At 47.4% G+C, this 20,332-nt stretch overlaps 1 protein-coding gene across 1 annotated transcript in view; it reads left to right on the forward strand.

Moving 5' to 3' along the window:
* The first annotated feature begins 2,186 nt into the window (after positions 1-2,186).
* The window catches only part of Svil (supervillin), a 207,153-nt gene continuing 189,007 nt past the window's right edge, over positions 2,187-20,332 (forward strand). Inside the window, exon 1 of the mRNA XM_059263727.1 lies at positions 2,187-2,233. The gene's annotated coding sequence lies outside the window, so the exon portion shown is untranslated. The remainder of the gene's footprint in view (positions 2,234-20,332) is intronic.

Below are 20,332 nucleotides of genomic sequence, written 5' to 3' on the forward strand. Positions count from 1 at the left end.
TGCTCAGCTACTTTCTTGTGGAACTTAGGACTACCAGGCCAGGTGTGGTGCCACCCACGATGGGCTGGGTCCTCCCACATCAATCACTAATTAAGAAAATCAACCTGAACATATGGAGGCATTTTCTCAATGGAGACATAAAATTAGCCAGCACAGGCCCGAAGCATGAGGAGGAGCCCGGCTTGAAGAAGAAAGGCTTAAAGTGAATGTACAAGAAAGGTATGATGTGGTGCAGCTGAGGCCTTGAGAAGGTCTCCTATTGAAAGGAGTAACTCACTCTGCTGAAGACAGCCTCTCCTTAGCTTGGCCTGGGCACAAGCACCTCCCCCTCCTATCAACACCAGCTGAAATTGACAGGCACTCTCAGATCCAAGCAGGAAAGAAGCCTCCCTGTGCTTACTCAACACAGCCAAGACCTGCCGCTGTGGGTGACACAGGTTCTAGGCAGAGGGAAGAATGCCTCTGGCTCTGGATTTATTCCCCGCCCCCCCCCATACACACACACACACACACACACACACACACACACACACACATATATATGTAAGGAAGGGTTGAAAGGGCCGGTTATGGACTGTTTATTGGGCAAGACGCTCCCATCCCTGGTAGATTCTCATGTTCTTCTCAGAGTACTCTGCAAGAGCATGAACCACAACAGGCTGTTTCTTTACCAGACTTGTGTGTGTGTGTGTGTGTGTGTGTGTGTGTGTGTGTGTGTGTGTCTATCAAGTCCACAGGTCATTGTAGGTGGAGGGAAGAGAGATGGGAGTGGGGCCTTTGGAAGAAAAACCCTCAGTTTCTTCTCTAGTATAATAGCATTGAAGTTCACAGCTATGGACTATGTCCGGTCCACTTGGATCAGAGAGATCCCAACCCTAAATTCCTCAGGAAGTTACTGCATTTGCAACACTGTCTTTAAAGGGGTAATTAAGTTGCAACCAGGCCACATGTTCCCATAAGAGATTTGGACACCGACAGAACCAGGAAGGCCATGAGAAGGGACAGGGAAGAGGGACATCTGTAAGTCTCAGGTGAAACACCAAGCTTGCCAACACCTTGATCTTGGACACCCGAACTCCAGAACCGCAGGGAAACACACGCTCCTCAAAGCCTGAGTTTGTGATTTCTTGAGAGTCAGCCCTAAGCAAACAAATACACTTACTTTCTTTTCTCCTTCTGGGGCCTGTTCGGCGTGAGCTAGGAGCAAACTCCGGAGAAAAAATGTAAGAACTTAACACCCAGAGGAAGCGAGCAGGGACTGGAAGGAAGTTCAATTCTAACACTCTCTGCTCAAACAGAAATGTAATTTTCCACATACAAATTTATCGCTCTGCTCTTCACACAGCGTTTTCACAAACTTTAACTCAGCGTCACCTAGGAGCTTGTGAGAAATGCAAATTGTCTAGGCCCACCTAAAGGCACGACGAACCAGCAACTCCACTGGTGGGGGTTGAAGGGCTGCAGTCTTTTTTTTTTTTTTTTTTTTTAAGATTTATTTATTTATTATGTATACAGTGTTCTGTCTGCACATATCCCTATGGTAACGGGTTGGAGAGCTCCTCCAAGGAGGTAGGTAAGTTCCCCTGGAGTCGGTGGTGGTGGTGGAAATGGTGTGACTGGACTTTGCACAGATGTGAGTGTCCTAGCAAGGTCGGTCTCCTTGGCAACCAGCCCAGAGCGCTACAGGCTGCAACGTTCGCTGGGATTGCCAGGTCTTATCCCTAGAACCGCTGGAAGCTCACGCCCGCCGCTCGCGGACTCGGAGGTGAGCAGCGTCCCCGGCTCCCGGAAGCTTCGGGTAAATAGAGCCCAGGGCCGAAGAGCCCAGGAGCCGCGGGGCGCGTGCGCGGGGCGCGTCCCCGGGCCCGGCCTGAGCGGGAGCGCGCCGAGGGGGTGGGTCGCACCAGCTCCGCTGGCCTGGCGCGCCATCCGAGCCACTCAGAGCGCCAGGCGGCGGACACCCGGGGGCCCCACAATTAATACCCGGCTCCCGCCTGCCGCGCGGCGATTCGCGCACCGGCTGTCCGGGAAGGAGGCGCTAGGTCAGTTCTGAGCCCACAGATCGCTCCATTCCAGACGCTGCGACCATCGGGAGCGGTGCAGACTCTGCCCGCGCCCTTCTGGAGAGCGAGCCCGGGGCTGAGGACTGTGCTGGGGACCCTGAGGTCCAGCGCGATTGTGCGTCCCCGGGGCGGCAGGTGGGCGAAGGCAGCTGCGCAGAGGCGCGGAGAGGGTGAGTAGGGTCGGGAAGTTGGGGGGTCTCGGAGGACGTTCTCCTGGTCTGGAACAGGCCCTCGCGCCGAGATGGTTCTCTCAGCCGGACCCTTAAGTTTCACTGTGGACCTGCGGGAGGCTGAGAGCTAAGCTGCTGAAGTCTGTTTACCCCGCCGAGGAGGCAGCTCCTAGCCACTCCCCCAGCCTGGCCTTCAGCCGCGACCCGACCCAGCGCCCCCAGCCCGGCGGCTGCCGCTGCACCTGGAGCTCCCCGGGAGCCTTTTATTACAGGGAGACCCTGAGTGTGACAGACTCCCGCCCTTTCCTCCCGTCTCTTCAATCCAGGCAGAAAAGAGGCACTGAGACTCAGGGCACAAACTTAGTTTGAACACTGTAAACGCTGCTCTTTCAATGTTTTTAAACTGCACGTGCGTATTATGGATGCATCATGTTTTTTTTCGGGGCACGGAGGGCGGGGGCGGTGGTTGGTGACAGCTTGGCCCGCAAGGGGGACAACTCGGGCCCCTCGTGACTGTTCTGGGTGCAGGCATAGCTTTTAGGCTCTGGCCCAGATAGGTCCCTGCCCTATCGCTCCTGCTCAGGAAGGGGCGTCCCTGCTCTGAGTCGCATCCCACACGCTCCTCTCCTCTGCCTGCCCCGCGGGGCTCCGCCTGATGGCCCGGCAGAGGGCGCCAGCTCCTGATCGCCGCCCGGGCCAGAGGAGGGGAGGGGATTTGCGAGCCTCCAGGTAAGGAGCGTAGTGAATCATCCAGCGGCGGGGGGTGGGGTGGGTGAGCAGGGCTCAGTTGCAAAGAGGCGGCGAGGAGCCGAGGAGCCGCCGGTCGGTCGGGACTGTGGGGCTGCTGTCCCGCGGGAGGCTGTGATCCTGTCTAGGAGGCGCGGGGAGAGCTGGGCAAGGTGAGGAGTGGCCGGGCGCTCGGAGGCAACACAGGACCAGCACGGCCGGAGTCTCGGGATTGGCTGTGCACCTCCCAAGGTGGGGTATGGGGTCGGTTTCACTGCTGCCAGCGGTCCTGTGGGGGCGAGGCTGGAACCCGGAAGGCACTAGCCGGGACGGGTGGCGGGTCCACAGGCCGCTAACACCGGGTGCTGTTTTAGCTCGCGGGGTCCAGCGTAGTAACAAAGGCACCGTGAGGCTGCCGCTTCCACCCACTTCCGTCCCGCTTCCACTGCGGGGAGGTCCGGCTGCGTTTGGATTTTGGGTTTCCGAGTTTTGGGGAAGTTAGGTGAGAGAAGGGGTGGAGAAGAGGGCTCCCGGGCTAGGGTGCACGAGCGAACACAATTCCAATTTCGCGGTCTCCTGCCTTTCCCCAGCCGCCGGGGATTGTCTGGGTTCCTGTGCCCTGGGCCGCTCCTCCGCAGTATTTGCCGGGGTTTGGGGTTTGAACTGGGCGCTGGGCGCACCCTGCCACCTCCTGCCCATGCTCCTCCCCGGGGTGTCTGCGCGTGTGCCTGGCTCCACAAGGGCGGGGCTTACCCCGGGTGACAGCCAGAAGCCCCCGCACCTAGAAAGTGGAGCCCCAGAAAGTGTTAATTGCTTTACTGTGAGCAGCAGAAGGAGAGATTCGAGTCCCGGGCCACAGTCTGGGTCTGATGCAGGTTTAAGGGCCTGCTGTGTAGGACTTGGAGATCTGTTGAAATCAGCTTATTGCAGTTGCGGTACCGTGGAAGGGAAGAGGCCACTTGGTTTCTACCCCTCCATTTCCATCTAAAGTTGTCGCACTACAGACCCTAGCACAGGCACAATTATTGTCACCCCGATGGATGTCAGGGGAGGCTTCCTTGTGTGTCTCAGGACCAGGACCTGAGGGGAGGAAGTATTGCTTAAAAGAAAGCCAGACAGTCACACTCCGCTGGCAGGTGCCCTCAGCCCCAGGGTCAGCACAGAAGAGTCTCTTTTTCACATCTCTCAGCCCAGCCCCACAACAGCCTGCTGCTGAAGGGCGGGGCTGGCTGGCGTTGATGACGTGCTGGATACTTAGGAAAATCCCTCAGAAGATTCTGCCTTGCATCTCACCACCTCCTTTGGAGGGTGGGTTCTGGAAACTAAAGGTTCAAGAGGCCAAAAGGTCTGCCAGTCAGTCCTGTTCCGGAAGGGGTGCTAAGTGCCTGCTGTTGCAGAAAAGGCAGTTTCTGAAGAGGTTCTGCTTGGTCTTGTGTTGTTGTTTTGAGACAGGGTTTCTCGCTGTAGCTCAGGTTGGAGGAACTCATGGCAGTACCTCTGCCTCAGCCTCCTAGGTGCTGCTGGGGTGTCAGGCATGACGTATTTGTAGGCTGTTCAGTCCGTGCTGTAATCCCGGACATATTTGATCTTGTTAGGCCTTAGACTTCTTCCATTAATGCTACCACTTCAGTGACACCAACTTTTTGTGAAGTTTAAGGAATGTGGGAAAATTAAATAAAAACAAAAAACAAAACAAAAAACAAAAAACCCAAAACCAACCTGTAGAATTACAGGACAGTCCCATAAGAGAAGTCAGACTTCATGTGCTGTCTCACCAGGTGGACCTGGGGCCAGGAATTCTCCCCAGCACAGGACCATCAGGCCCCACCCTATGTGACATGGCCACAGGGCTGAAAGTGTGTGTTAAATTAAGTGAGAGCTGCGAGAGCTGCTTTTCCTGACTAATTTTGTTTGTTTGTTTGTTTGGTTTTTCGAGACAGGGTTTCTCTGTGTAGCTTTGCGCCTTTCCTGGAACTCACTCTGTAGCCCAGGCTGGCCTCAAACTCACAGAGATCCACCTGGCTCTGCCTCCCGAGTGCTGGGATCAAAGGCATGCGCCACCACCACTGGGCTTCCTGACTAATTTTTAACGACCTCCCTCCCACCAGTTTCTTTCACAGACCTAAGAATATACTGTCCACATTTTTCTAGTAACACTAAGCTCATGTTTAAGATATGGGACTTTGGTATGACCCTGAATGTTCTTTAACATGTGTGGCTTTAAAGAGAGAGGTGTGTGAGTCTAGAGCAAAACACTGGGGCTCAGAATGTCTTAGTGTTGTGGCAGCCGTGGGGACACCTGGGGGTAATGAGTGAAGGCTAAACCTGTGGAGTCAAAGTGGCTGGCCTTGGGGTGCATCTACAACTAATGCTGCCTTAGCCAACTGCTCAGACTCGCGGAGCTTCATTTTCTTCCTTTAAGATAATAGTAGTCTAGCCTGATTTCCAATTACAAGGATAAAATTAGATGATGTATATAAGAGACTTGGCACGGTGCCCAACACATAGTAGCTGCTCAACCAACCGATGAGGTCTGAGAAGGGCGTTCTACGTTCTTCCCCTCCTTGTGATATCTAGTCCGATAAAGAAGGTGATGGCCAATCTCTGGCTCAACCACACCCCCTTTTGTCAATTCTTCAGTCATGTGCACGGAGGGATTTCTCTTTGTCAGCAAGCTGGGGGTGGGGGCAAGTGGAGGGAAGGTTGTTGGTGATGGAAACTTTGTTTCTTGCAGGAGGAATTTGCCAGGGCCTCCGGAACTAGGAGGCTTTCCTCCTGGCAGTACCAGTGTGTCATTTTGTGGCTAGCTTTCCAGTCATTTCCCTTTCCTTTAGATTGAAAGCCAGTATCCAAATTACCACCGAGACAAGACTTTAAAAAAAAAAAAAAAAAACCCAAACAACTTAAAACTGAACTGAGAAAAGGAAGTAAGTATTCTTTTTTTCTGTCCAGTTAATGAGCCATCTATAATTCTAAAGAAAAAAAGAATCTGCTTCTGTGAAATTGTGCCATCCCAATCTTGGAAAGAGAAGCCTTTTTTTTTTTTTTTTTTTTTTTTTTTTTTTTTTTTTAATAAATGGGACTATTTTCTGAGTCTTTAAGAGAGTTGATGGGGAGGAAGGGAAGTCTGTGCTCTCTGCTTTCAGCCGTGTTTTCTCAAGTGTGGTAGACTGTATGACCTGAAAATTGCTGTGCTTTTAGAAGCTGCTGGAAGACGGCATGTAGGGATAAAGCTGAACAAACATGGAGCAGCCAGGGTGTCCATTTCACATGAGAAAACACTGGGAAAGTTCTCAACTTCAAAAACCGAACTGGAGAAATAGTCTGTCCTGCTCTCCCCCTTCCTTCCCTCTGTTCTGGATTCTGCACCTTTATCTTTCAAACACTTACAGGCTAAAACCTTGGCCATTCACAGCCCTGGTGTGGTTTTGATAAGTGGTACCTACTGTCTGTGGTAGAGATGGGAGACAGAGAAGGTCTGTCACTGTGCAGGTTCTACATTTGGATATGAAATGTAGCTCCGTCCCACACTGGAAAATGAGCTGACCCTGTAACTGGTTGATAGATAAATAGGTGAGGAGCAGGGATCCCCCCCCCCCCACCTAGCTTTGTGCCTCTAGCTCCATTTGTAACCACTTGTTGTGACCCAGTGTGCAGCCTGAAGCAGCTGCAGGGCATTGGCCAAGCCCACCCCGGGCTGCTGCTTCCTTTGTGGGGACGATGAGCAGGCAGTGTTACTTTGGATCACATAGCAGCCTGGTCAAAAGCGTCTTGCGTTCCCCAGCTGTCCCACCACGTCTTTGCATAAGGGAGAGAACTTGCCAACTGCTGCCACTGAAGTTCCTCTTGCTTCTTTTGTCCAGTCGTGGGGAGGTTAAACTCCAGGAACCGTTGTTGACAGCAGCCTCTTAAGTTCTCACTTGTTTCTGTAACGTCAGTGGTATTCCAGATAGAGTTATAGTTTGTCAGGACAAGACTTAAAAGTACATGTCATGACTTTTTTCTTCAAGGTGAGTGTTTTAAAGATTTTTTAAAGTGTGTGTGTGTGTGTGTGTGTGTGTGTATTGTATTAATATGCACACTTGAGTGCAGGAGCCCAAGGAAGCCAGAAGAGGGTATTAGATTCTCTGGAGCCTGTCAGGCTAAGTCTTAAAAGAAAATGTCACAACTTTTTTTTTTCCGTCTAAGTAACTATTTGAAAGATTTTTTAATTTTATTTTTTCAATTATGTATATGTGTGTGTGTCGGTATATGGGCATGTAGGTGCTCCCAGAGGTCAGAAAAGGTCATCAGATCTCCCGAAGCTGGAGTTACAGGTGACTATGAGCTCCCAACATGGGTGCTAGGAACCAAACTGGCGTCCTCTCAAAGAGCAGTATACACTCTTATCAGCTGAACCATCTCTCCAGCCCCTCAAATTAATTTCAAAAAAATAACCATTAGGTATAGTTTTTCATACTTACAACATAGTCTCTTTATATTTCAGTGACTAATAAAGTGTTAGATCTAGCAGTAGAATTACATGTTTTAAAAATCATTGCCACATGAATCTGGCTTAACTATATACATTGCTCTGTGCAGTGGTTCTCAACCTTCCTAGTGCTTCAAACTTTAATACAGTTCCTCATGTTGTGGTGATCCCCAACCATAAAATTATTTCGTTGCTACTTCATAACTGTAATTTTGCTATTGTTCTAAATTGTAAGTATCTGCTATGCAGGATTCCTGATATGTAACCCCTGTGAAAGCATCATTTGACCCTCAAAGGGTTCGTGACCCACAGGTTGAGAGCCACTACTTTAGAGGGAGGAGTGAGAGAGGGGGATGTGATTAACATACATTGTATGTAGTTCTCAGAGAATTAATAAAACTATTATATTTTGAAAAAGAAATCCTGTACTAAGAGGGGAATTCCTACTGTTGGTGGGGAGACACTTGTCACGACCTGAGCCTGCCTGCCAGCTCTTGCCCAGGGCTCTGAAACATCCATCATCCTTAATGTGAACTGTGAGTTGATGGCCCTTCCATAGCCATGGTGTAAATATCAGCCCTCTGTTGGATGTCTGTTGGTCTCTATCTCCTTTGCTCTGTGAGAAGTTATAAAATGGATGGACCTCAAGCCCCCTGATTCCGAGTCTCACTCCTCAGGGCTCTTGTCTATCATCAGTGAGTCAGACTCTGCAGTCCTCAGCTCTTCCATCCATCCCTCCATCCCCCCTTTACCATATTCACACACCTTGTGCTTCATCTGCCTGAACAGAATTCATGGGTTTTTATACTACTTCCATTTTTTTTTGGTTGGTTTTCTTGTTATTTTTCACTTGGGGCTTATCCAGGATGCCCAGCCTGGTCCTCAGGGCTGATGAGCATGGGTCTCTTGTCACAGAAGAAACTGAGGCTTCTGCATCTGATAACCAGCTAGGCTAGGACTACACGAATCTTCTGATTCCAAATTCAGCCTCTCTCTAGCTGGGGATTGGAAGGGTCAGCTCCACAGAAGAGCTTTAATCTGGTGTCTGCTTCTGAGCTTTCCTGTGCTTGTCCTGAGCACAGTGGCCCCGCCCAGTTCTACCCCTGCACACCTTCCCTGGGGTAGAGCTTTTCATTATATCCTTTGCATTGCCATTGTTCTCTTGGTGTCTTATATTTCTAAGTTTTGTCTCGACAAAAAACTACCCACAGATATTATTTTCTAGTGCACACAGCCCTCCTTTCTGTTACACGTGCATGTATGCCTGCATGCACACACCCCTGCATGCACACACCCCTGTGTGCACACACCCCTGCGTGCACACACTCCTATGTGCACACAGAGACCCATTATGACTTCTGGACCCATTTTCCTTTCTCAGCCAGCCCAACACATTTCAGAGGTAACTCCACATTTATAGCATAAAATGGTTTATTTCTGTTCAATGGTTTGGATGCTGCAGATTTTCTGATGATGTTAGATATAGATGGGAGGCCCAAATTAACCTGGCCTGTGCTGGAGAGATGGCTCATTGGTTAAGCGCACTTGCTGCTCTTCTAGAGGACCTGAGTTTGGTTCCAGCACCCACATCAGGCAGCTCACAACTGTCTTTAACCCCAGCTATTGAGATCCAGTGCCCCGGCGTCTGAGGGAACTTGTGCTTACATGCACATACCCACATGCATGCACACACACACCTACATGTAATTAAAAATAATAAAAATAAATCTTACAAAACCGAATCAACAACAGCAACAGAAATAACCTGGCCAATCCTCCTCTTAGAAGGACCCTTGGGAGATAAGCCTGTTTCTCCCTGAGAGTGACATGTTCTCCCTTCTACCTCATGCCGCTCAGGGGTTGGTAACAACACCCATTTCTTTCCCTGTAGGTAGAAGGTGACAAGCTTTGGGGTGCAGCCACAGAGGGCCCCCTTTGGCTCAGTACTTTCCCAGCAGCCAGAGTCTTGCTCTTTCCATGTACCCTAGTACCTTCCCTTCTCGCCCTCAAACTCGGTTAGCTTTCCCTCATCCCTAGCTGGACCTCCCTTTTCTCACTGTCATTCTGCCCGTCCTGCTCTGGTCTGCTGCTGTCACCCGACTGGCCACCTCCTGGCAGCTCAGGGTTTCAGGTGTCTTAGGGAAGCCTTGCCTTGGATGCCCTTCTACCACCTGTCATTGGTGTTTAATTGCGTCCCCCCACTAGCCAGCCTGCTCTGACTTGGGGTAAGTCCCCATCACCCTTACCCCAGCAGCATCCCCTGGGTTTCCAGAAACAGGGCTTCATGTCTCTTACCTTCTTCCTTCCCCCATTTTGGACAGTGCCTCTTAATTCTTTTCAATCATTTGCAAACTTATCCCTTTGTTCTGAGTTGGTCCCATCTAGCCATCTCCTCACTGTAGCCGAGTAGTTACTTTGAGTACGCCATCCAAGTTTTTGTTTCCAGGCAACCTTTGCCTTTAGAAAAGGTTCTTTGGAATTGAAGTGTGGAAATAGCAGTTATGAAACTGGTCAGGTCAGGCCATCTAAAGGCTTGAACTTTGGGGAAGATTGTTTGAAATTTATTTTGGCTTCCCTTCCACATGGCAGCACCTGAGAGCAATAGAAATCACGCTTGTTTTGGATAACCCTTCCTTGTTGCAAGTGGAAATCGTACGTGCAGAGCAGAATTAAATTGTGCACCACCCCCCACCTCCCACCCCCACCCCCCAAATTATATTGCTGGAGAATCTTCGGCGGCAGTTTGTGCTTCGTTGCCTGTCTGGGTTGTGTGTAAGTCACGGCAGACTGGTCTTATATGGTTGTCCTGGGGCCTTTTGTTCAGTAGGCTTTGGGGGATTTCTGAGCTCTGATGGTAAGAGGCCAGGATCCTATGCCTCAGAGAGAGTGAATCTTAGGAAATTCTTATCAGACTGATCCTAATGAAGGCGTCTTGGGAACGCAGCCCCTGGCTGTTGGCTGTCCTTGCCCTGCTCTGTGGTAATGTGCTGCTAAGGCTTCTACCTGATACTTCCTCATTGCCCAGAAACTACTCTTTCTGTAATTATGTGCTCATGTGTGTGTGTGTGTGTGTGTGTGTGTGTGTGTGTGTGTGTGTGTGTGTGTAACTTTCCTGGTGTTGAGAATGCAGCTCCATGTGAATCCTGCCCTTACAGGGCTTTCGGTCAGGGCTCCTGTGCAGAGGCGGCAGCATAGGTGCTGGGAGGAAGGTCCATTCCAGAGGATAATAGGTGGGGTGCTGCAGCCACCTGAGTCCTGACAAAGGCCTTGCATGCTCTGTCTCTGAGCACAAGCTTCTATAGCCCAGTGCCTCTGAAGAGATGAAATAAGATGACAATCTCTTGAACCCAGATCTAAGGTCATGAACCTTTTGTAATAAATTGTGGACTGTATCAGTATATTGTCCCCCTTGACTCCCTTCCCCACAGCTGTTTGTAGCGAAGGATAATCTAAGTCTGGAGCCATCTGTATAAAGGATATTCAGTGGTGATTTAAAGAGCCCCTCCCTGCTGTGTAAGAGATCCACCGTGGGGATCTGTCTGACTGAGTGTAATTACACACACCTCAGAGTGTTCTCTGTGTTCAGTTTTCTGCCAACTGTATTTGTAAAGAGACTTGCTTTCCCCTTTGCTGAGTGTTGCAGTAGCACACTGCCAGATTTCCTGTCTTCCAGGACAGAGGACAGCTCCCACCTCTTTGCATCTTTTCTGGGTGTTGTGCATTACAACCTGTTGTCTCTAGTTTCTGCCTAGGTAGCTTCCACACTTAGGGTCTCTGCTGTCCAAATGGGCCCTTTGCTAAATAGGACATAGTTATCAGGACAAACATGCTAATACAGGACATGTATGCATGCTATTACAGGACACACATATATATATACCAGTACAGGATGCCCAAGTACACACCAATACAGGACACACGTGCATAATACTGCAGGCACATGTGCACACCAGTACAATACATGCATGCATGCACACCTGTGCAGAGCACATGTGCACATAAGTGCAGGACACACACTAATGAAGGTGTGTAGATATCTGGTCCTTGCTGGCAGAACAGTATAAACTATCCTGTCCTGGGCCGTTAGCTCTTGTCAGGGTGTATGTAGGGCTGGGTTCTAATGTGGATAAGCCACAGTTGAAAATTTGGAGGTTAAGGTGCCTGTTTTCAAAAACTATGGTCCTCAAAGTTCATGGATTTGAAGTCTAGAAGTTCTGCATAAAGAACTAAGGACTTACATTCCTGGAAAAAAGTGAGTGATCTGACCACGAGAACAAAGAACAAGTTAAGAGGGAACAGCCTTCAAGCAGTAGTAGACCGTTTCCATGCTGTTCCTGAAAACGAATTTGGTGGGAGACTTTGAAACTGAACTCACCCCCTGCCTCTCGCCCACATGCTTCATACGGGACCCAGAATTATTTAATCATCTTTTGAAAGCCAACCCTCACAGTATACTTGTGACATTGAGTTTCCAGGAAAAAGAAAAACATATGCTTGACAAGAAAATTGCACGGTTGTAAATGGTTTAGTTGATTATTTATGTAACTCTAACATCTCTGTGTTAAAAAAAACCTACCAAAACTTCCTCATTTTTTTTCTTTAACTAAAAGCTTTCATCACAGGGCGCTTTTCCTGTTCTCCATTCCTAGAGTGCTGGAGGAAGCTCTTTATTTTCTTCCATGTGAAAATTAGTTCCATCTTAAGTGGGCCTCAAAAACAAACCCTTCATCTAGTGCTGTTTAAATGAGAGATGTCCCCCACAGGCTCATGAATTTGAACACTTGGTCCCCACTTGGTGGCGCTGTTTGGAGAGGTTTAGGAGGTATGGCCTTGCTGGAGAAAGTATGTGAGCTTTGAGAATTCATTGCCCTGCCCCACTTCCAGTCAGCTCTTTGTTTAGTGTTGAAGATGGGATATCCCAATTTCCTACCAACATGCCTATAGCTGTCTACCATGCATCCCTGCCACTGTGGACTCTTACCTCGCTAGAACCATAAGCCAAAATCAACTCTTTCTTCTATAAGTCTTTTGGTCATGGTGTTTTATCACAGCAACAGAAAAGTAATCCCCCTTACCCGCCTCCCATGAGCAAGTGCACGCACGCACACACACACACACTTTTAAAAAAATTCTGTAAACTTACTGTGGAAAACTCACTTTGACTTTTGAGCATAGACACTAGTCTCAGGCCAGACAGTAGCACTCCCAGATTATGCTTGCTCCAGACCTGTGGCCTCCAATGCAGTCTCTTCTCCGCTTTCCAGTTCAGCTAGAATATGTGGGTCTTGACCCTTTTGGGGGACCGAATATCAGATATTTACATTATGATTCATAACAGTAGCTAACTTACAGTTATGAAGTAGGAACAACATAGTTTTATGGTTGGGGTCACCACACCACGAGGAATTGCAGCATTAGGAAGGTTGAGAACCACTGAGTGAGACAAAGACTTGACCAAGGGTAATGCTATGTTTGCATAATCTTTACTCAATCTCTCTTCCCCTCTTAAAATGTTTTTTTTTTTTTTTTTTTTTTTTACAGTTTATCTGTTGGGTGGGTGGGGTGGGGGTGGGTTACATAGGTGCCACAGAGCCTGTGGAGAAGTCAGAGAACAGCTTGTAGGAATGGCTCTTGCCTTTTAGCACGTGTGCCCCAGGGACTGAGCTCAGGTCGTCAGGCCTAGAGACAAGTGTCTTTACCCACTGAGTCACCTCACTGGCTCTCCTCCCACGTTTTTCTTTTTCCTTTTTAATTCTCTTTGGCTGCCAAATTCACATAGATTGCTTACAGTTTACCCAACAGTGGCTGCTCTGTTTCATCTTTTCAGAATGGTCTTCTCATTGTTTTGGATTCTGGGGACAAATGAACACATTAATGAGATGTGGCAGCAGGCACTGTCACCCCATTGCAGTTAGGCTTGGTGAGTCAGTTACCATCACCAAGTACATGTGAGAATGAGCATATTGGTAGACTTGAAAGGCCAAGACAACACAGAAGAGGATCAGAGTAGGTTTCCTGTGTAGAGCCTCGGTCCCCTCCTCGTTTGAAATAATCAAGTTTAAATCTGAGATGCTTTTTGAAGTTTGCTTTTAGCGACCAGATACTCTTACGTATTTTCTATTTTATGTATGTAAAATACTTTTATGTATTTTTATGTGCAGGGAACTCTGCTGGCATTTTTTTCATAATCCTCTTGTGATATATGTAGTGGTGGTGTGAATGATCACTGTCCCCCACAGTCTCTGGCATTTCAAAACTCGGTCCCCAGTTGGTGGCACTGTTTGGTGAGGCTCAGGGGGTGTGGCTTTGGAGGTACTTTACGGTAGGCTGGCTTTGGGAGTTTAAAGACTTGTGCCATTTCCAGTGTGCTCTTTGCTTCCTGTTTGTGATTTGAGATGTGAGCCCACAGCTCTCCGCTTCCAACTCCACCTCCCAGGTCTACCACCTGCTGCCTCCACTTGGCTAATGTGGACACTAATCCTCTGGAACCATAAGCACCAAATAAATTCTTTCTTCTGGAAGTTGTCTTGGTTGTGGTGTTTTATCACAGCAGTAGAAAAGTAATTAAGACAGAAATGCCCCTTTCACAGGTGAACAGTATCAAGGCCCTCAGAGGTAAATGTCTGGTCAGAATGGCCCATGGGTAGCAGGAAGAGCAGTGGGAAATTACTTCTTCAGTGTGTGTTCTCTCTCCCACTCCCCTCACTCCCTCTCTTCCTTCTTTTCTTCCCTTTAAGCTTCATTATTGCTTTGAAGTGGTATTGTCACTATCTTCTTAACCTCCTGGCTTCTGGCCAGCTTTTTGTGTAGAAAGTTTGGGTCAAGTGTTAAGTCAATTTTTTTAACTTCCAATACTCTATGTGATGGTCTTGCATAAATTATTTCAACTTTTTTTTGCTACTACACTTTTTATTATCATCATCATCATTGTTGTTGTTATTATTACTATATTGACAGAAGTCTTTAGCAGTCATTTGGGAAATATTATTATTTATAAATCTTTTATAGTTGCTGACACAATACCAAGAACATAAATCAACAAAGTGCTCAGTTGGTAGTTTAGTACCCCCAATACCTCCTGATGGTTTATTGTAACCCCAATACCTCTTGACAGTCTGTTATACCCCCAATAGCTCCTGACAGTGTTGACAGAAGCACTGGCCTTAATCATTCAGAAGGATGCCCTGTTGCACTTTGATATGCTTTGTGGTTTTCCATATAGCTCATTTAGTTAGTTAGTTAGTTAGTATTTTCACCTTAAAATACAAGGAAAATATGGCCCAGGAAGAAAAGTGCTGTATCCAAAATTACCAAGCCAGTGTCATGGCCCAGCCTGGGACAAGGCCCCTGACTTTGGCCATGCTTTGTTCTCTCCTGTTTTGACTGTGCCCATAGCAAGTTGTGGGTTTTTCATAGTACCCTTAAAAAAAAGAAAAAATAATAAAGTAGTTATGGTTATCTCCTCACTTACAACTTGGCTACAAAGCTGTCCACCTTCTTTTCTGCGCTAATCCCTCATGAGCCCTAAGGCAACAGCTGCTAGAAGCCAGTTAGTTCTCACCCTAGACAGAGCACAGCCTTCTGCTCATGGAGAAGCCCAGCTCAGGAGACCCTGGAGACCCCAGGAGAGAGGTGGGCTTTGCTGCTACTGATTGGCTTCATCTTTGCTGGGATTATCCAGGCAGATATGATGGAGAACCCTGCTCTAGACATGCTCATGGTGGTAGTGTGTACATGTGGGCCCAGACCAGTATCTACTGAGATGTCCTACACCAAAGCCAGGCATTGTCTGTGCCTTAATTCAAACTAGCTCTCAGTGCGTTCCCACAGAGAAACCATGTGCTAAGTCATGGGGAGCTGGTCTTGTTTTTGTTTTTCTTTTCTTTTCTCCTTCTACATAGCTCAGGCTATCCTGGAGCTCACTATGTAGACCAGGCTAGCCTCAAACTCACAGAGATCTGCCTGCCTCTGTCTCCTGAGTGCTTGGATTAAAGGAGTGTACCACCATACCCTGAAAGTAATGAGGAGTTTTCATCTAGATGGAGGATTTGTGTTATTTCCTGGTCAGTAAGTTGATGAACCTGGTCTTTTAATCCACTCTGCCATCTCCATTTTCTGATTTAATTTCTAAGATTACCTTTTTCTTTTTCTTTGAATGAGAAAAATCATTTTTTCTTAAAAAAAAATAGATTTATTTTTATTTGTGTGGGTATCCGTATGTGCCTAGAGGCCAAAAGAGGGTGTCAGGTGCCCTGGAGCTGGAGTTACACATATTGTGAGTTACCTGACATGGGTACTGAGAACTGAAGTTTGGTCCTTTGCAAGAGCAGTGCACAAGGCAGTATATGTTCTTAATCACTGAACCGTGTCTCCAGCCCCATAGAAGATGATGACGGTGATGATGGTGTGTGTGTGTGTGTGTGTGTGTGTGTGTGCGCGCGCGCGTGCGTGTGTGTGTGTGTGTGTGTGTGTGTGTGTGTGTGTGTGTTGTATTCATGTGTCATGTTGCACGTCTGGTGGTCAGAGCACAACCTGAGGAGTCAGCTGCCTCTTTCCATCATGTGGGTCTCAAGAGACTAAACTCAAGTCATTGGACTTAGTGGCAAGCACTTTTACTCACTGAGCCGTTTAACCAAATCTTTGAATTTATAATGTAGTACACAGCTTGTCCACGTTGCTTTGCCATAGTAATCACCATTGCCATTGGCTGTGGTGTTTTTTTTAATTCTCTTTTTACCTTTAGTCTTCTGATCACAGTATTAATGTCCACATCTTAAGTCAGTTTTACATTAGTACTGTGTTCAGTGTGAAAACGTAGCCATTTTTTTTCTTATCAACTTTAGAAATAATGTAGTTACTTTTTTTTTCCTTTGGTATAGCAGATTTTTCCATGTAATTATCAAGCATGGTTTACATAATTATCACTGTAACTGTACAAAATGTTCAGGTGCATGCGTAGAGTGCTGAGCAGTGTGGAGAACAAAACTGCCTCCATCCCACCCTCCCTTTGCCAGCATGGAGCAGATCAGAGGTGTGCTCCTGGACCGGCTGACTCACCACCCTCACTGGTCACCATCTTTATGAAGGTAGCTTTGAAGCCAACTCCTCCCAGAACAGCGAGTTCATGCTTAAAGGAAAAATATCCCACGGTGCTTCAGTTTTCAAATAAAGTAAATTCATATTAAGTAAAGGCTAGCATTCAGTCCTTCCGTCTTGCTCGCCACATTTCCAGTAGCCAAGTGTGGATTCTGGGTATCCTAGGGACAGATCAAGCCCAGATTTTTGCATCTCAACCTCTGGGACCTCTGCCAGTACCTAGACAGTCTCTCACTTCTCTGGTCCTGCAGCTGTGTCTTTCCTGTCTATTCAGGATTTGGAAATTTTGAAAGGATAGCCGAGGAAGGAGGTGGTGTCTGACATGTCTCCCGACTGTTGCTCTGGGGCTGGACAGCCGCCCACTGCCAGGACCATTAGGCCAAGTTGGACCTTAGGCCAGTCTGCAGATCAAAAGAGGCTGAACCTTCTGAACAGGCCACTCAGGGTGTGTCAGCCCACCACGGTTGCTCTTGTGATGACTTCGGCAGCTCTTCGTGGGTGAGGGTCCTGTCAGCCAAGAGCCTTTTTCTTTATCCCCCACTCCTCCTCCCCGTAGTTGGGGAAAGCTGCCTCTGGCTAAGCTGGCTATGGGAGTTTTCAGATTTTCACTTCTATTAGTAATCACAGGCTTTGAAAGTAGACCTGTAAGTGGGGGAAATGGGTAGTCTATTAAGTGTGCTGAAAATGATGTAGTGGGCTATTCTAAAATTCACAAGCCACCTTATGAACCAGAATGTTGTGTTCAGCATGAGTAAATGGATTCTGTTTCATTTCATCTTGTCTGCCCCCCACCAATCCCCTCTCTTTCTCAGCTCAAAAATTCAGTTTATATTAGAAAATGCATTTATTTGGAAATACGTTATTTTGCTTCTTATTTTAAAGTATGAACTTTACCTGAAATGGGGGGGGGGGTGCTCACTTAGCTCTTAGGATTCCCACAGCTTTTATTTTGTCCATTATCCTCTTCAGTGTGTTTGTGTGTGTGGTGGTATGTATGTGTACGTGTATGTGTTTGTGTGTGTACATATGTATGTGAGGGAGCAGAGGTCAAGGAGAAGTGCCTTCCTTAGTTACTCTTCACTCTGTTTTGCTCACCAGGAGCTCACTCATTCAGCTAGACTCCGGCCAGTGAACTCTGGGACCCTCCTGTCTCTGCATCACTCCGCTCCAAGTGCGTGGGTTATGGACAAAGGTCGCCATATCCAGCTTTTATGTGAGTGGTGGGGATCTGAACACAGATCCTCGTCTTGTGCAGCAAGCACATTATCCGCTGAGTCCTCCCCCAGCTCTGTTAGTGTTTCCCAGCTGCCTGCACATGCTCTGTCTGCTGCTGTTTGCTCAGGTGGAACTCAACTTACAGAGAATAAACGTCTGCTTAGTCACCTCAGTAGTCTTAGACTTGGGAAGATCATTTTCTCCAAACCCCGCCCCTTCCTACTTTAGGACTTTGGAGCAGACACGCAGAGATGATAGCTAGTCAATTGAATGGCACCTGTTTCCTGAAGAAAAGAACAAAACGTAGACTCTCCAGTCTGTTTATCCTTTCACATATGACAAGGTGTGTCCCTGAAAGCCATCAGGAATGGAAGGCTGAGGACAGCTGTGTAGGGAGCTAGCACATGCTGCGAAGCTGGGAGGTATTGGACCTCTGGCTTCTATTGGTCCTTTGGACACCGTCTGCTGAGTAGCCTTGGGTAAGTAACTTCACTGTCTTTGGCCTTTACTTCTTCCTTGGTGTAGGGATTCCCTTGTAATATGGTTGCCCAATTGACCTCCCCAAATTGAAAAGTTACTAGTTGAGGTCCCCCACCCCAATGCATTCAGGGTATCTTGTGCATCATGTACCCTGGTCATTTTGACTACAGAAGCTCGTAAGCGCATTAAGTCCTATAAGAGGCCATGAAGTGAAGAATTCTGCTTGGCATTGTTAAGCCTAGCTTTTCCTCAACTATGTGAACACAAAGACACCTAAATCATGAGGCAAACCCTTAAATGTGTTGGGACAGTCTGTCCTTTGCAGTTGGGGGTGTACTAAACTAGCTTGCCTGCCAAATCTGGCATGATGTCTGTTTGTGTAAATAAAGTTTTGTTGGCACACATCCTCACCCGTCCATTTATCTGTTCAAGCTACAGCAGCAGAGTTGGAAAGCTGCAGCATCTCCATACGGCCTACAGTGCCCAAAATATTCACCATTTGAGTAATTGTAAAAGTGTACTGACCCCCAATTTTCATCTTCAGTGAGATAGATTCATGAAGACAGTTGAAAAAATATTCACCTATCAGGAAGCAGTGATCTCATTCCAGAGACAGAGCATTCGGGTTCTAATGTCACTATTTTGTGTTTTCTTTGTGACTCTGTTGTAATATGTGGAAGGTAGACACACACACACACACACACACACACACACACACACACACACAAAATCTTAAAAACTGATGATAATGCATTTAGTTATTTCTTGGTTTCCTTTTGAAATAGGATCTATGTGGCCCAGTCTGGGCTGGAACTCACCATTCTCCTGCCTTGGCCTCAGCTTCCTGAGGGTTAGAGTTCCAGGCAATAGCCACACCTTCCCATTTGGTTATTACTTTGATAGCTCTTCTAGTCTGTCGATTAGTGTGTTTGGAGGTTTTGATTTCTGCTGTGGCTGTCATTGCTGCCATTACCCTAGGGAGCGTCGAACAAGCAGCCATAGGAGCTTGTGGGTTAGTTTAAAGCAAAAATTCATGGCATATGATTTAGAGACGTTTCTTATTCCTTTAGAATTTTTCTGGCAAGTTTTGAGAGTTTGAAAATGTTTAAGCTTATAGGACAGTGGGAAGAACAGTGTATAGTCATATCCCTGGGGAGGACACTGGGGTTATGTGGGGTCCATTGTCATAATCCAGGATTATCTTCCAGCTCAAACTCATTAATACCTGCAGCCTGCAATGTCTTTGCCATAGAGCTGCCAGCCATGCTTGCACAGACTGCTCCGTTACTCAGCCAGCCTCAAGATCCTTTCTTTGGGACTATGAATATTCTTTTAGCTTACCTTAATTTTGGCTTGTATGAAAGGACTCCTAGAGGGACTGAAGATTTAGCTCAGTGGTATTGCCTTTGCCTAGCATGTGCATGCCTTGCTTCAATCCCTAGCAATACACACATACGCGCTAGCAATACACACACACACACACACACACACACACACACACACACTCACGCACTTAGGAAAAGTGCAGATAGAAAGATACTTCCTTAAAATTTCATTTATTTACCAATATTTGAAACTGGAGAACGTCCACCTTATGATTTACAATGCATGTGTTCATCAAATACACAGCTCTCATTCCTACTCAGTCTGTCCTGTTGCAAATAACCCTCTTAAGGCTGGCATACACTTCACACACTTTGAGCAGTTCTGCTGGGAGCATTTTGATCTATTACTTAAGCAAATGTGATCTTGTGAAATAGTTTCTTTAACTGTATTAAAAGCCAATGCTCTTCTCCAGCCCAGAACTTCTGAGAACTGTCTGACCACGTCTTTTGGTGTGGGAGGTTAGGTCCTGAGGTGTTTGGGGTTATCCTTGTTGGTGAAGGGATGATCGAGGGAGCAGTGAAATAAAATAGGTACCTAGACTAGCACAGGGCTCAACATAGACTACAATGGAGTGGTTCCCAGTCAGCCCCTCCTGAACGCCTAGCTTCAGCTCATATCACCTTCATCTTTACCCTCCTGCCCCCCAGTCAGGTCCAGTCCCCACTGGGGGCATGGCACCATTAAATTGTGTTCCAGAGGATTTTATATTCTGTGTGTGTGTGTGT

Source organism: Peromyscus eremicus, chromosome 5 (assembly GCF_949786415.1).
Source record: "Peromyscus eremicus chromosome 5, PerEre_H2_v1, whole genome shotgun sequence".
NCBI classification, from domain to species: domain Eukaryota; kingdom Metazoa; phylum Chordata; class Mammalia; order Rodentia; family Cricetidae; genus Peromyscus; species Peromyscus eremicus.